This window comes from Halictus rubicundus, chromosome 4, assembly GCF_050948215.1.
Source record: "Halictus rubicundus isolate RS-2024b chromosome 4, iyHalRubi1_principal, whole genome shotgun sequence".
NCBI classification, from domain to species: Eukaryota; Metazoa; Arthropoda; class Insecta; order Hymenoptera; family Halictidae; genus Halictus; species Halictus rubicundus.
In genome coordinates, this window is record NC_135152.1 from 4,584,017 (window position 1) to 4,599,888 (window position 15,872).

At 43.4% G+C, this 15,872-nt stretch overlaps 1 long non-coding RNA gene across 2 annotated transcripts in view; it reads left to right on the plus strand.

Moving 5' to 3' along the window:
• The first annotated feature begins 508 nt into the window (after nucleotides 1-508).
• Nucleotides 509-15,872, plus strand: part of LOC143353254 (uncharacterized) — a 49,735-nt gene continuing 34,371 nt past the window's right edge. Inside the window, exon 1 of one of the 2 annotated variants that reach the window (XR_013082096.1) lies at nucleotides 509-1,050. This is a non-coding gene — a long non-coding RNA (uncharacterized LOC143353254). Of the gene's footprint in view, nucleotides 1,051-8,522; nucleotides 8,647-15,872 lie in introns of those variants that run through there. The other variant, XR_013082095.1, reaches the window with a different exon arrangement.

Below are 15,872 nucleotides of genomic sequence, written 5' to 3' on the forward strand. Positions count from 1 at the left end.
AAAATCCTCCAGCTTACAAAATTAATTTTCCTTACAACTTACAACTTTAAAAATGAATTCACCGTTCCCAAAAAATCCGAAAAATTTCGAGGACCGTTCCCATCGTATCGCCGAGTCTACCTCATCAGGGTGGTTGGTTTCGTGCCACCCGTTATGCAGAGTCGATGAAGCGTGCCTGGTGGGGGTTTCTGATGGTCGCGTAGCCGCGCGCCGAAGCAAAAGGTTGCTGGACCAGGAACCATGTCTGGTGGGGGAAGAAGTGTCCATGGTGGGGATCCATGTTCCAAGAGCGGCTCCATGGTTCTGTGGATACCGGAGGGGGTTCGAAGCTCAGCAATCGCGTCGGCAGGAGGTCTGGTAGGGGTTGAAGGGTGGGGCGAGGAATCTGCGCGGTCGAACAACTGGTTCAGTGCGCGGCACGTCCCATCCAGAAACCATGAGCCCGGTTTCACCAACGTGGTCCATTATTATGCGGTCGAAAAGTAGCTGCGGAGTACATTGTCGGCGGTACGCAGGCGCGCACCTTTTCCTTTTGTGATCCACGCTCTTCGCCAGGACTTGCTTCCCTTTTTTCCCGCGCGCGACGATCACGAAAACTCACCCCTTAGAGGACACTTCACTGAGATCCCGTTACCTACCCTGCTTTCTTCTTCATCCCTTCACCCCCTTCTATCGCCGTGTCTTTTCATCAACGAGGGAACCGTCCTCCCGTTGTTCGGATTGTTCGGTTTTCGTTGGTCCCCAGTTCGGTTTTCGGGTTCGAGTGAGTGCCGCGAAAGTTGGTATATCGACAGTGATAATGGGGAGGTGGTTGGACGATAGCGGACGATAGTTAGCAGGGTAGCGGGATAGTTAGTTATGTAGGGCCACCCGAACCGGTGGGTAGCTTTGTTTGGTCTGCGAGACGTGAAATGGCCGGGACCGAAGTGTGAGTGAGAGCTACCCTTGTTTGAGGTGACACTTGGCTTCGCCGGTCCTTGTGGATCAACGACGCTGGGTTTCCAGATCTGAGGGACCACTGGGACTGCTGGCCGAGGATCGAGTGTTGAGGTAACTAATTTTATACCTACTGGGTTCGACGATTTTGGGCTCGGGTGGACAGTTGATTGTTGGGGTAACTGATTTTCAACCGGGTTCGACAGTTCTGGCCAGTGCTGGCTCACTAAGGGGTAGTTGAGTCCCTGATCGTGAGAATTTTGAACACTGCGTGTTGAGGTAACTAATTTTCAACTGGCTTCGATTATTCGAAGCATAGCAAGCTAGTTAAGGGGTAGTTGAGACCATAGTCGGGGTGGTTTTAGACACTGCGGGTCGAGGTGACTAATCGTTAACTGGATTAGATGATTCTAGACTGGGATAGCTGTATGAGAGGTAGTTTATGGGATAGTTACGTCCCGAACAACTAACTTAGCTAGCGAAGTTGTCAAATAAATTTCTTGTCAAAACAAACGAACAAAAACCGCATTTCTGAAGGTGCTAACTCTGATCCAGGAACGATTGATCGTTTTTTGAGAAATTTCGAAGCTAAACAGTTGGGGTCCCAAGCGAAGTGCCCAGTAACTAACTAACCGATCCAGTAAATTTACCAAGCAAATTTTTTTGTCGAAACAAAAGAAACAAAATATGTATTTCTGAGGCTACTAATCTCGAATCAGGAACGATGGATTGGTTTCTTGAGGAATTTCAAAGCTTAGAAATGAGAAATTCTGAAATAAATTCTTTCGTCGGAACAAACGAGCAAAACACGCGTTCCTGAAGCTACTAATTCCGGACCTCGATCGTTCGAAGTCTCCGGCTCGTATGTTCGCAAAGTTGACAGACTCGTCGCCTCGCCGACAGAGCGTACGCGCCACGTGTCCGGCCCCATACAATGTAATCGTATCATTAACGGGGTAGAGGCCGTTAATAATTTATACGAAGGTGCGAATTCTAACGCCAACAACGCCGGATGTACCCACGGCACCGGGGAAGGTCGAAGAAGCAAGCTTGACCGGTCCCAAAGCGTGTGGCCGGCCGCTGCACCACGGCGTTAGGTTTTCTCATTAGACCGTTTGCTTTAGCAATTAGGGAACAGTTCCGGAGATGGGATAGAGTCACTGTGCAAACCGTCCTCGTCGGATCTCTATACATAACGGAACGTGCTTTTTCCACCGATATGCCGCCGACTCTCACGCAAACGCACGTCCGTAGCTTTTCGAAAAAATGTCGTCAGACCGGAAGTGTCTTCTTTTGACTCCGCCGTATCTGCAACGAACGTCCACTAGAGTTCCTGTTACATAGTTTATACACGATATTTTTATATGGACCAATTTCTTTCTCGATCGGAACTCGTCTTGGGAATTAGTGACAGACAAAAGAGCGAGTGTTTCTGTATTTGTATGTACTGCGTTGAACATTTTATACAACCGTTGGAAGGATCGAGTTCAGTGTGATCTGTTTAGTATCGTTTAAATAAAATGAGGTTCTCCATTTCTCCAATTATTCGTAAATTTCAGATTCCTATTCAAAACGAAGCTCGTTTTATTTGAAAGCAAACTGAGGCTTGTGCGTATTTGCACGTTTCTCTTGTACAACGTGCAGGGGAACGAGTTATGCGAAAATACTGTAATAAAGTCGGGTTATGGATCATTGTAGTTTAAAGGTAGGGCCGTTATCCTGTGACACGAAACAACGAACGTTCCATTTAACTCGATAGAACCGAATAAAACAAGTTGAAGTAAGAATTTTTGTAGAAAAATTGAACGGACACTTTGCTCCGCAGATTCCGGTATCTTTAAGCATGTGGTCACTAGATAATTGGATTTAGTAGAATGAAACGATCTTTCGGAGACTATAGCGTGTTTTTGTATTTACAAAAATTACAATTCCGAACAGAATAAGATAAAATATGAATTTCCGAGCAATCCAAGAGCTTTCCACGTGTCCAGACATGAATCTCGAAGAGAGCACGCGCGTTTCGGTGTCGTTTTAATTGAAAACCTTGAACGAGAACGTTTTTAATCGAACAGGTGCGCCGAAAAAATGAGCAAGAGATTCTTTTCTCCGTAAAGAAAGCTCCACGGCGGTTCAGAAACTGGTTCCCCCGTCGAACGTGGTACTTTCTCGCAGCAATTACGAGGCGGCTAAATGCGTAATTACGATTAAGCATTACGCAAGCCGAGACCGATTGTCCGCGGCGAAGGATTTACGGCTGCGGCGGTGTCCGCGGCGCGGTGCGACGCGGCGGCCGCTCGTCTGCGAAATTCACCATAATAATTAATCGATGCCGAACGAGGAGGAAAAAAAGTCTCGTGTCTGACCTTCCCCGACGGAATTGCCCGTCGAAGAAACCCGACGACGAGAAGCCCGCCGCCATATCGAGCGATTTTATTGCCTCGTGACGTCAGCCCGTTGCTTCTGCTTATCTCCAAAACCGTATCTCTGCCTCGCTTTCCTCTCACTCTTTCTTTCGGTCTCGTTTCGCTCGGGTCTCTCGTTATCAACGCCGTCGATAGATTCGGCGGGCCGCGGAGCATTTAAACCGAAATGCATGAAATCTTTATTGCCCGGTGCAGCGCGGTGCAATAAATGATGTACTGCTTCGTGACGGGGATTATCTTCGATCGTTACACGCGAGTCCCACAGATACGCCGTTCGATGACTGTGCCCGTGTAGTTTCTCTTCTCTCTCTCTCTCTCTCTCTCTCTCTCTCTCCCTCTCCCTTCCGATTTTGCGAGCTGCCTTCCGAGCCGATAATGCTCGTTATCGGCGAACACGAGCGGCTATAGCTGCTCCGACGTTGCATTCGTAAATGACGAGCACGATAGCGCGTAGGTATTCTCGTCTTTACCTTTTTCCGAGCCCGTTTCGATATGCAACTCGATTTAACCCTCGGACTCCTGCGAGATCCAGACCCACGCCGATGATTCAGTTTTCTTTCGATATAAGCCGACGGCTCGGTACCAGCTTTCGTCGTATTTCGGATAGAGCAGAAGAAGAGGGAATTTTCTTATCTCGAAATAAAAAGCGTCATCTTATATCGGAATAAAATTGTACATGTTTACTTGCACTAACAATTACCCTTTCTTTTAAGTCTTACGATAACCATGCTAGTCTCGTTTAGATACAGCATACCAGAATGCAAAGTGTAGAGGTTCCCTCGTGTGCATGGATGTTCATTTTCTCTGCAATTGATGGCACTTTTCGAAGCCATTTTTAAATTTTGTAGAAAATCAAGGGTTCCTTTGGATATTTTATTGTAAGGGAAATTGAAGTAGAAATGGTAGGGATTATTAAAATACTTTTGCGGGAAGGTTTATGCGAGAAATTGGAATCGTAGGCTGATACGCAGCTCGTCTGTCGGTGGACCAACTCTCTAAAAATTTTAATTGATGTCTGCCTCTTCTTTTTTACTTTTAAATGTCAAATCTTTTGACATCCGACCTTCTCAATTGTCGTAGGAAAGCGACATTTTTATTGGCAACACAATAGATCTAGGGCCACATCTGTCATGGGCAATTAAGCTTTCGCATACCGTCGACCACGAACGACAGAGGTTAAACACCACGTCTCTGCTGTTTTAATAAAAATATGTAGCTGAGAAATTCATCCTTAAAGCGTCACAAAGCATAATATATTTTACCAGCAGAACAACCACCCTTCTCATCAATTATTCCAATTAACCAACCCTTTTACGTAGAACAACAAAGTTTCCACAGAAGCAATGCTTTATTAATGACAGACATTTATTTCTTTTCCCAACAATTGTAATGAGCTGAAATACAGCAAGGTTTTTTGACTCTTTAAATGTTTTCCAATAATTTTCATCGTAAATGCAGAAAATCCGCAGTACAGTAATAGCAAGTTTTTACTCAGATTTATCAGCTGTAAAGTGGCTTTAGATAATGGGGAACGAAACAGTTCCGTGTTCAATGTGTTAATCAATTTCTGCTGTAAAATATTTGGTCGAACCCCCGAAAAATTTGCGAATCTCGTTAGAACTTGCGGGATCCGAGTAGAAGTTAGTCACCGTGACTTTACGGGATGTTTTAGCACAGTGCTCGAGTCGGAGAGAAGCGGCAAAGGTGGAACGCGAACGAGGAAAATGTAATGCGGTGCCTCGACAGAGGAGAAATAAATAACGCGTCTAGCGTGTTTGTTAAATTTACCGTGACGTCTTCATCTTCTTGTCCGGGCATTATCAGGCTCTCTCGGGGTTAGAAGACAGTTCGTACGGAAAGTAACGTTCCCGCGGCGAACGACTTCCCGCAATTTGTTTACTCTGCTATTTTTCCGACGTTAAGTGGCCGGATGATTTGTGTACGTATACACGGGCCCCCGTTTAGTATTGGTAATATATTTGTAGCCTGAATCTCCTATAGGGTCATTCGCGGGGATTTAAAGTCAATAATCTTGTTACAACTCACTACCGTTCACTTTTAAGAGAACGGTATACATAACTCTGTGGGTAAGAGACACGATAAACCTTAAGTGTCGGTTTGCACGGTAATTCCTTCGTCCGTAACCATTATGAACGGTCGTTATCGCATTACCTATTGACCTTATGAACAGGTGAACGATGATTCTTGTTTCTCGTTCGCGAAACTCGAGTGTCGCGTAAATGGGGACACACAACCGCCGCTCGTGGCAACTGCCCGTTGCGTCACACATTTTATTTCCTTTGGCGACCGTGCAAACATGTTCGATTGTATTTCTCGATCCCGTAATTATAGTTCGACGCTGTGTTACTCATTAACAAAGACGTCTAACAAGACACGGATATTTGCGCACGGGCTACAAGAAACAATGCGAGCATTAACCCCTTGAGATGACTTCCCAGAGGCGTCGTCGGTTTCGTGCGTCAAATTTGTTTATTTCTAACCGTCTAAACTAAGATGTGTAATACCATGCCTGAAAATTGTACATTGAAGCAATACTACTCATTTTATTCCTCATCGACGCGTAATTAGAAAGTCGGATATAGTATGAAATTAACGTGGAATTAAATAAGTTGGATTTTTTCTGGTTACCGTGTTGTGTAACAAGAGAACTATTTTGTTGTATTTATTGTTCGTTAGAAACATACATTGAAGACTTTATCAGGAAAGAACAGTCAAAGGTGTCTAAACGCGCGCTGGGCCGAGCGCGTCTGTGCATGGCTGACCTATTCCACTTACAGTAAGTTAGCCCGCACCAGATCGTGCAAGCATTAATTTTCTCAGACCGTTTTACAAAAATTCGAGTCAAATTGCAATCGATAAACCATTATATGAATCAAGTTAATGTTTTACTGTAAATAAATTAAAAATCCACGGTCCAGCTAATAATGAATTCAGAATAACCACCGAGAGATTGATATTTCGTGTAAACTGAACATCGTACGATGCAAATTGGATATTTTGTCGCCTTCGAATAATGTAAAAGCACCAGCTCCTGCTTTATATTGATTAATGGAAAATAAAATTAATTAAATATCCACGGGGTCTAGCTAATAATGAATGCGCAATGATCACCGAGAGATTGATATTTCGTGTAAAGTGAACAGTGTACGATGCTAATTGGATATATTTCTCCCGTTTGCATAATGTAAACGAACGTTATACGGGTTAGTGTACAATAAAATAAATTAAAAATCCACGGTCTAGCTAATAATGAATGCACAAGAGGAATTGAATTTTCGTGTAAACTGCGCATCGTACGATGCAAATTGGATATTTTGTCCGCCTTTGAACAACGTAAACGAGCCAAGGTCCTTTATAGTCGTGGGTTAATGATGGTTTAATGAGACCCCGGCTCTTTGAGGAGGGATTGTCGGATTTATTGGCGATCAGTTTCTTCCGGTGTACGGCGGCCTCGTTGTAAACGCGGGGAACGTCTTTTGGGAACGCCATGAATGAATTAAGTATTGACTGAGCAAATGCAGTCGTCGATACTTAAACCGTTTTACGACTGTTTTCCTTTGCGTTTAGGATGCACGAAACGCCACGGTTTGCGTAAGGATCTTTCGGGCCCCGACTTTTACGGCGGACGACAAACAGGTATATTACTTGCCCACATAGTTCACACACCGGGAGTTCATGATTTTATGAATCCGAGGCTGTGTGTTGTCAGGCCTACTGTTACACCTTTAATTGCTCGTAAATCCTATATACGAGACAATTAATCTGTATGTGTAACATTTCCTCATAAAACAGGATATTAGCGCTCCGGAAGAATAGTGTATGCAAAGACGGGGGATTAAGTGCTATTCCCATGAATTATGCCTAATAAATCAAACGCTTTTGTCTACAATGCGACGATTTTGTATTCGACGCCGACAACCGTCGTCTCCGTAATAGCGGGAGTAATTGTCGTTCCGTTAATAAGTGTTCGAACAACAAGTGTTTACGATTGTTTTATTGAATGTTGGTCGCGGATAATCTTCGTGGCAATTCGCGAAAATTTACAACAGCTCAGCGGCTTCGGCAATGGGGGGAATAATTATCCACTTATAGATATTCACGCGAATCCCGTCGAGAAATGAAGGACGACATTTTTGCGTAATTTTAATCACCGGTTTTTACATTGCGCTGTGTATCGTTAACATTTTTTAAGCTCTTATCGCACGCTATAAATCCATACGTAGAGAATTTTGCAAAATAACTTTCCGTCGAGTTTGTATTTTTTTTTAAGCAATAATATGAGGAAGAAATTTTAATGAAGTTAAGACGACCCAAGTTCTATCCGTGATCAATAAATTGCAATTGTTTATGAATTTAGAATTGGAATGTTTGAGATACAAGAGAACCTGCATTCTAACAAAAATGAAGCTATTTTCATTTTCTTTTTGTCGCTAGGAATTTTCCGATTGACCAAATAAATTTAGTCTGCCTTCTGATTTTTATTAAACGATGCTTATGAAAATAGGAATTTGCATAAAGATTCGCAGTCTCTTGGTTAATACGAGCAATTTATTAGTACTCGGAAAATAATGATTTAGTTCAACAGAAATTGTAGCTGCGAGGTTAGTTTATAAATTACTAAGGGATGCTACAAATGTTTGAAATGTAAACACGATACATTAACAAAAACGTGCAAACATGAACATTTTCTTGATGATAAAGTAAATTTGATTCCGATTCCTACAAATTGAGAATTCGCATGATCGCCCGCAGTCCAGCGATTAATGAAACCAATGTATTATTACTCAGAGAATATTCATATATTTCAAGAGAAATATTTGCCGCAAGGTTTATTTATAAATCGATAAACTTACAGTGGAATGGTCGAAAGAACGAAGGGGATGTCCTGCAGCAACGGCCATGTTGAAATCCATGATGGCCGCTCTGATTTTTCATCATGGCGTCATGGCAGTCCCGCCAATGGCTCGCTAGATGCTTTCGTTCCCCTTCCACAGACCACTTACATCCCCACCTCTCTCATTTCTATCTTTCCCTACTCTATACTCAGTCGACCAATGAACGCTCTCTCACGGCGGCCATCATGGATCGCGTGCGCGCGCATACGACGTTCGTTGTCCTGGGAAAGGTGTTGGTTCCGTGGAACGAAGGTGTGCTCGAAACTTTTAGACGAAACAAGTTGAATTAAAGGTTGATTTCGAGCTGGAAAAGCTGACAGGATAAGCACAATGACTCGAGTTTTGATGCTGTTGAAAGACACGGATGACAGGTAATATGCATCTGTGGTTTTTAACAATTTTGTATTGCAATTGGGTCTGGCAATTCACTGTGGCCCAGTCGCATATATCAATACGGCGAATGAAACTTCATGAAAGATGGATTTTATGTTTGGATACATAGGGGTAATTATTTAAGCAATGTGTATTAATTATTTGTTGTTGAATGAATGGTCCGGGTTAGAATAGTAGACAGAGCTTGTTTGTAACCTTGTTGTTTCGGTCGATTGCCAGTTTTTTTGATTCTATTATACGGATTTTCTAGGTTGATAGAGTTTGTTGTTTAAGCAACTCTTGTAAACAGCTTGTCGTTATTCTATTAAGTAGTAAGCTAGCATTACAAGATAATCTGTAATCTCGTTTATTTGCTCATTTTGGGGTCCCCTGCACTTATGGGGCTTTCTACGTCGATATTACAGAGTTCTAAAATATCGACGACCAGGAACATTTGTAAGTTAAGTCTGAATTCGCACGTGAACCTTGGTGAGTTTTATTAAGTCCTGTCTCCGTTGTAATCCTCAAAAAATATTAGACAAGAAGGGAAATTGCAGATATTTTTTAATGTTATTTACACTTGGTATATTATTATCCTCAATTATTCTAGAATTGATTGAGAATCATGTCTTCATGGCTTTAGCAGTTCTTTTGTGATTAGTTTATGAAACAATGGATAACACAGGGAAACTAGAGTGTTATGTAGCATAGGATAAAAAAACAATTCTCAAATGTCGAATTACTGATAGTCGGAGTAGATTTTCGTAACTCCCGCTTTAATTCAATGATGGTAAGGTAGAGCGAATTTCCCGAGTGCATGTATCGACAGCAGGGGAGACCTTGATACCGACTGCACAGATAGGGATAGTTATGGCGTCTGCCACCAGTTGTGCTATGGGGTTTTCTTTGCTGGACTCGAAGGTACCCGCGCTACCACTATAAATACGCACAACGATTGCTTTTAATTATGTACACTAATTTTTTATACTGAAAACATTATTAAAAAAACCCATACATAGTTTTTACCATTATTTCGTTTTACCTTTTGATTTTGTTCTTGGGGTTTCAAAAATGAGCTTCAAGTGATTTCCAAGTAATTCCATTAATTTACAAAACAGTACAATTACTTCCAAATTTATTTCTTGTTAACCACGTTGTTCAAAATCGCAATTTTTCTTAGGAAAGATCAATTGTCAAGAAAATGTAAAAATTACAGAGAAATTTCAAATCTCCCGGGCTCGAAACAGTTCCTACGACCAAAATTTCATTTTAAAAAATTGTTAAAAAATATCCAGTAAGAGTACGTGAGAAATATTGTTGGAAATACGGCCTGGGGTTCGTAATTTTTATCAATGTTGAATCTTGCGGATACATACCATGGAAGCAAGGTGCAAGGCAACCGCGGCCATCGATTTCTGGTTACCTTGAAGACGCATGCGTGGTTAGGCCCTCGGCTCTCCTCCATTTGCGACTCTCGTTCCCTCGTCCTATCCAATCTTCTTCCCACCACCGCATGCTGCTACTCGAACGAACTTCCTCGGTGCAATCAGCCGCTCCGGGCTGAATTATGGTAGCCTCGATGGTGTCCTGATCAGCGATTAGATCCATCGCAGGATTAAACTGTGAAACGGGATTGTTACGACCGTGGGAGCTTATCTTCGTTCGCGGATTTTAGAGGGAATCCGATTGCTTGGATCTTCTTGGACAAATTCATACACCCCATGAACTAGGTTCGCTAGGAAATCGGACCATTCTGATCATTTTGTGGAATGATCAATTCAACAAGTACGCGAAGTTAGCTATTGTTGAAAGCACAGCGAGCAACATACTGGACTAGAGAGTATTTTAGTAAATATTTTATTTTATTGTTTATCTAAGATAAAGAAAGAACCCTAGATAGCTAAGCTACCACGAGTCGAAATAACAACGCTAATTTTTAAATATTAGAAATATAATTGTACTCTTTATATTCACAAAAATAGTTTACCTTGTAGGGAACAGGATTAATGAAATGGAAAAGCTATATTTGGTACGAAATTAATCAATTGAAACTTGAAACGTATATATTTAGCGAACAATCTCGTGGATCAAGAACCTCTTCGGGACACTCGAGTTTTGTAACAATTTCAGTAGATACTTAAGGATTGTTTAGAGAAGTCTCAGATTGAATTTTGAGATGCAAGAGAATCCTCTACCACGCCAGGGTAGAAAACGATCTAGAGTTAGGCTTGTAGCGTCAGCAGAGCCCTAACCCTCGGGGCGGTGCCGTCCGGAATTCGCATATTAAGTTCCGCCGTGGCCCCAGAAAATTTTGCAGAACATTTATTAAAACCGGGGATTGGCCCCCGTTCAAATAACGGTAATCCAGTTTTGTCGTTCCATTATCCGGCTATATTTATTCGCCCTTGGTGGCTGGTGGAATAGAAGAGAAGCCAGCGACTGGTCTAGCAAGTGAAACGGAACAGCATTGGGAGCCAGAAGAGGATCGAAACAGCCCTGGAGAGAAAGAGGACGATACGGAGGGAGTACAGAAGAGAGAGAGAGAGAAGATTAAGGGGTTGAGAGGGTGGGAGAACGTCGAGTTTTACGAACGCGCACAGATCTCCTCATCAGGCTCCCGCAGGATCCCGAATCCCGGCCTTGTGGGGGCTGGAAATTGCAGAGGGGGTTGAAGGGAAGGGGGAGGAGGCTGGTCGACCAGCACACAAATGAGGCAGCTTGATTCCAATTATTCAGTAAATTAAATACGAGAGAGGGGGCGGCCTTTACGGGCGTTCCCGCGTGGAGTTCCAACGTTATTGTACCGAAGGGTGGTTTTGATGGGGTTGCCCGGGGAAAGGGTTGAAACCACACGCTCTGCCATTGTATCGTGTCGCATGGGGTTCACAGGGGCCGAGCCCCTGTTATCTACAGTTAATACCCGGTGTCCCGAGGGGGTGGGTTTGCCAGCGGATCTGCGACATTTTCGATCGGGGTGCGCGCTTCACCCCCCGATGAAGCACAAAGGGGTTTGGACACACCGTGTACGCCATGATGTTTAAAATTAAATGGTGCTCGCCGGAGGGTCGGCGAATTGATCCTCTTTTTCGAGCGTTTTCTGCTCGCGTTATACTAGTTTTACGCTGCGTCCCGGCTCTAGAGATTGAGCTAAAAAATGCATAAAACCGGGGGTGCAGGATACGCCATTTTCTCTGCTATAGAGGAGAAGAGGGCGCAGAATACGTCCTCTGAATTAAATATTTTGGCGCTCCATTTACTTGGGAATAAATACAGTGTGTTGTATGTACTTGTTCATTTTAGGTGAACATTTTCTGTCTGTCTGAAAAGGGAGTGCAGAATGTTGCCACTGAATTAAACATTTCTAATCTCAGAGAAACAACATGTAACTTTCTGTGTTAATAAACGAATGTAATAAAATGGTATGCGTGAGCACTGACATGGGGATGTACACACTGTCAGTTTCTGAGTCGTAGAGATTTTCCAAGAGGTCGCACTGTTCGATTTACTGAAAAATACTGATCGTCTGTAACAGTATGTGCTTATTAATTTTGGCTAAATAGGCATTTCCGGTGATAATAAATAAATGCTGCGGAGCGGAGAGAGGAGGGACTAGATAGCTGAAATGAGAGTATTCCGTGGCGGTTAGGGGTCAAACGAGTTCCGGTTTACAAAACGGGAATATTAGTTCGTTCGCACAATCAACTGTACAGTAACGTTAATTCCTCAACTTCTTAACGATTCCGCCAAACAGTTCGAGCTGTTAATACTAACGACGGTAGCGTGTCACGCGATCGTTATTTTTCATAATGTTCCCCCGGCTAAACGATACTCGAACGAAATCTAGATGGCACCGATTTGCCAAGCATGTCTGTTGTGCCTCGCTGAATATCGAGCACCGGAAGACATTCCTGCTGTTTTATGAGACAAACTTCGAACAACCATCACCGACCTCGTCCAATTGCAATTTAATTTTACACCTTTCTCCAACCTTTTACAAACTCGCGCATTAGCATAAAAATCTGGAGCCTCGTTCCGCCGTAATGTATTCATTAGAGAAGAGCTTGCTGGTTTTTTTCTTTTACAAACACACGCCTTTGAAATCGAGGTGTGTTGCGAAAGAAACGGTCCTTGTTGGCTCGCTGAAGTTGTTAAGCACCCGCCAATTGGTAGATTTATATAGTCAGTTATTTGAGTTTATTTTCAGTGGCCCTAAAAAGCACGTGTTTTTTAATACCATTGCACTCTATTACATCGCATACAATCTGTAGAGAAAAATTCATAGACCTGAATTTGAACAAATCTGGGTTTCCAATAAGAATTTGAATGGACCAAAACTTCATCGAATTCGTCTTCAATATTTTTAAACGAGATCCATTTTCTGGGGGTAGAAATATTGTCTTTGAGGACGGCCATCGTTTTTTCGAGAATGGCCGATAAAATTGACGAAATCTACGGGGATTTTTCGATTGATTTTCCAGCGTGGGCGTGCAATGACGTCTTCCTCCGATCATACAGAAGTTCCACGGATCGCCGGTTAGCTTCTTTAATTCGTATTTTCTTTGGGGACCGCGCTCGGTCTTTTACGACCGCGTATTTCTCCTCCCTATCTCACGGTTCGGAGGCGAGTTTTCTCCTCTTCCCTTTCCCCTCCCAGGGTTCACGTCGACCATTTCCTTTTTTCTCTCTTTTTACCCTTTTTCTTTATTCTTACCCTGCCCTCTCTCTCTCTCTCTCTCTCTCTCTCTCTCTCTCTCTCTCTCTCTCTCGCCCCTTCTCTACACGTTCCTCTGTTCTCGCTCGCGCGCGTTTCTCCTTTTTCCAATTCCACTCGCGTCTCCACCTTCTTATCCTCGAACGCCCTTTCTCCATTCCACCGGCTCGTCGCCCCTTCTTGATCCCCCCTCAGCCCCCCCTTTCTCTGTTTCACCGACCAACGATTCCACGGTCAGGTATCTCTGCGACGACCAAGGTGAGAGGTTTCGACTCATCGTTGGCCGATGGGGGTTGGAAAGACGCGGACGAGATAGGAATATCGCTGAGTAGCCGGAAAGTTACTCGTATCCCGGCGATTCGATATCTCCGGGGCGGCTTGCGCGGTTTGCCGAATCATTTTTCACGTGACTCATGACTCGGCAACGCGCCCCCTGGTTGGACCTAGACGTTCGTTCAGTGTCCTCTTCGAAGTTACATACCACGAAAACGCCTTTTCTGGAAAATATAAATGCCCGTTGTTTCTCGTTTTTGTCGAGCGTTGCAGTTGGAGAAGATTTTAGTTTTCACAATTACGATCTTTGTAGAGATCTTATAGAGACTCTAACAGAATCTATCTAAAATCTGATTTGATTTCTCGGTATCTTTGCCCGTATTTATATTACTGAATTGTGATATTTTTTTTTGTTTTTGTTGATTCTGATGGAATCGCATTTTTCTGGGGCATTCTGTACAGGCTGGTTTTAGAAGACAAAGATAATAAAATAGAAAATAGTTAACCTTCACACATTTTGTCTGACTGTCACGTGTTTCTAATTTCCCTCCTTTCTACGAAGGTTACAACAGCTAACCCTCCAACCCTTATCCCTTATCCGCGACTCTCGACTCACCCCATTACTCAGCATCCTTCTTACGGAAACCACGCAAGCCCCTATTCTCGTTCAAAGTCGGAGGAAACGAGGCGGGTCCGATACTTGTAAAATACGATCGTCAGAAGCGACGTCCGGAGGGTGTTTACCATTCGAAGTTTCCACGTAATTGTATTCACATGGAGTGCAACGTGGCACACCATAGGGGATGCGATCATCGATGTCTGGGGTAGCTGAGGACACGTTATAGGCGGGAAAGAAGTTTATCATCCGTAACGCTTCCGGCGGAGCCCTGGAGACAAATGGTCCAAGACGGTCAGGGCCTGGGGAGGATGTCCGATGTCCTTGGGGAGAGGGGTGGATGTATTAGACTGGGCTCAACCCTTTGTATTCTGGTGATTTTGTAATTTGAACCTTTGGCACCCTGAAATCAATTTTTGCGGCCGCCTGGAAGTTGAAATTGTTGGATTTATTTATCGAATAATTTTGGACTTAGATAATTATGAATATGGATTAATGTAACTCTTAACGGTGCGAGTGATCTTTGAACCCCTTTTATGGATGAATACTTCTTGCATCTCCTCTGCAGCAAATGTTACAGAAAAATTTTATTTTGTTTCTTAGGAGTTCTACTTGAATTAAATAAAATTCTACTTGGTGGGAATCTTCCAACCTTATTTTTGGGCCATTGGCGATTTGAAGTAATTTTTTCGAGCTACCTAGAAGCTAAAATTTGTAGATTTATAATGGACATTTGTGTGCTTGAACATAGATTACCTTTCAACCCACATCCACAGGGCTGCACCAGAGCGTAATTCAGTCTATGAAGGATTCCATGCTTCGAAGACATTTCATCGGAGAGGCTGACTGGCAACCGGAGTTTCGTATTACAGCTAGGGCCGTTTCTAAAAATGGTCAGCGTCGCGTGAAACACGTTCAACCAGGATTCCGTTCTTTTCGTTCGGTTGTCGGGCGATAAACACTCGGATTATCTGCGTTCTGGACTCTCTCTCTCTCTCTCTCTCTTTTTCTCTTTCCTCTGTCGTTGGTTCTTCGCGAGATAGTCTTGCATTCCACCGGGGCCCGGTTGTGTAAATGCCAACAGACGCACACGGTAGGTTGGCACCATCGTATATTCGGAAGAATATCACCGGGGTTGCGCGGTTCTAGCGGCTGTAGGAGAGTGTTGTACGCCCACAAATCGACCTACACTGCTGCACAAAAGATATGTGGACAGTTCCGATTATTTAACATCCACTGGTCGAACGAAAGTGTTCACTTTTATAAACGAAAGCTGTTCGACGGGCCCTCGCCTTTCGGAACGTTCGCTTTGTTTGAATTGTGTGCTCATTATGTATATACTATTCGACTCTGTTATAGAAGTTCAATTGGCTGTAATCTGAAACGATAGAAAGGATTGAAGTGACTCGAACGGTTATGAAAAGAAATTTTATTACTGAATGACTCCTGTTTCTTGCAACGGATGCAGACAATTTTTAAGATTAAGATTACAAAGAATCGCAATCTAATGACGTGTACCGAGTTAGATGAGGCAGGAAAGAGGGTCTGAGGACATAGTAGTGATTGCGGTGCAACGATCGCTCGCGGAAACGAGGTTGCAGGAGCCGGTGCACCGGCTCACGGCC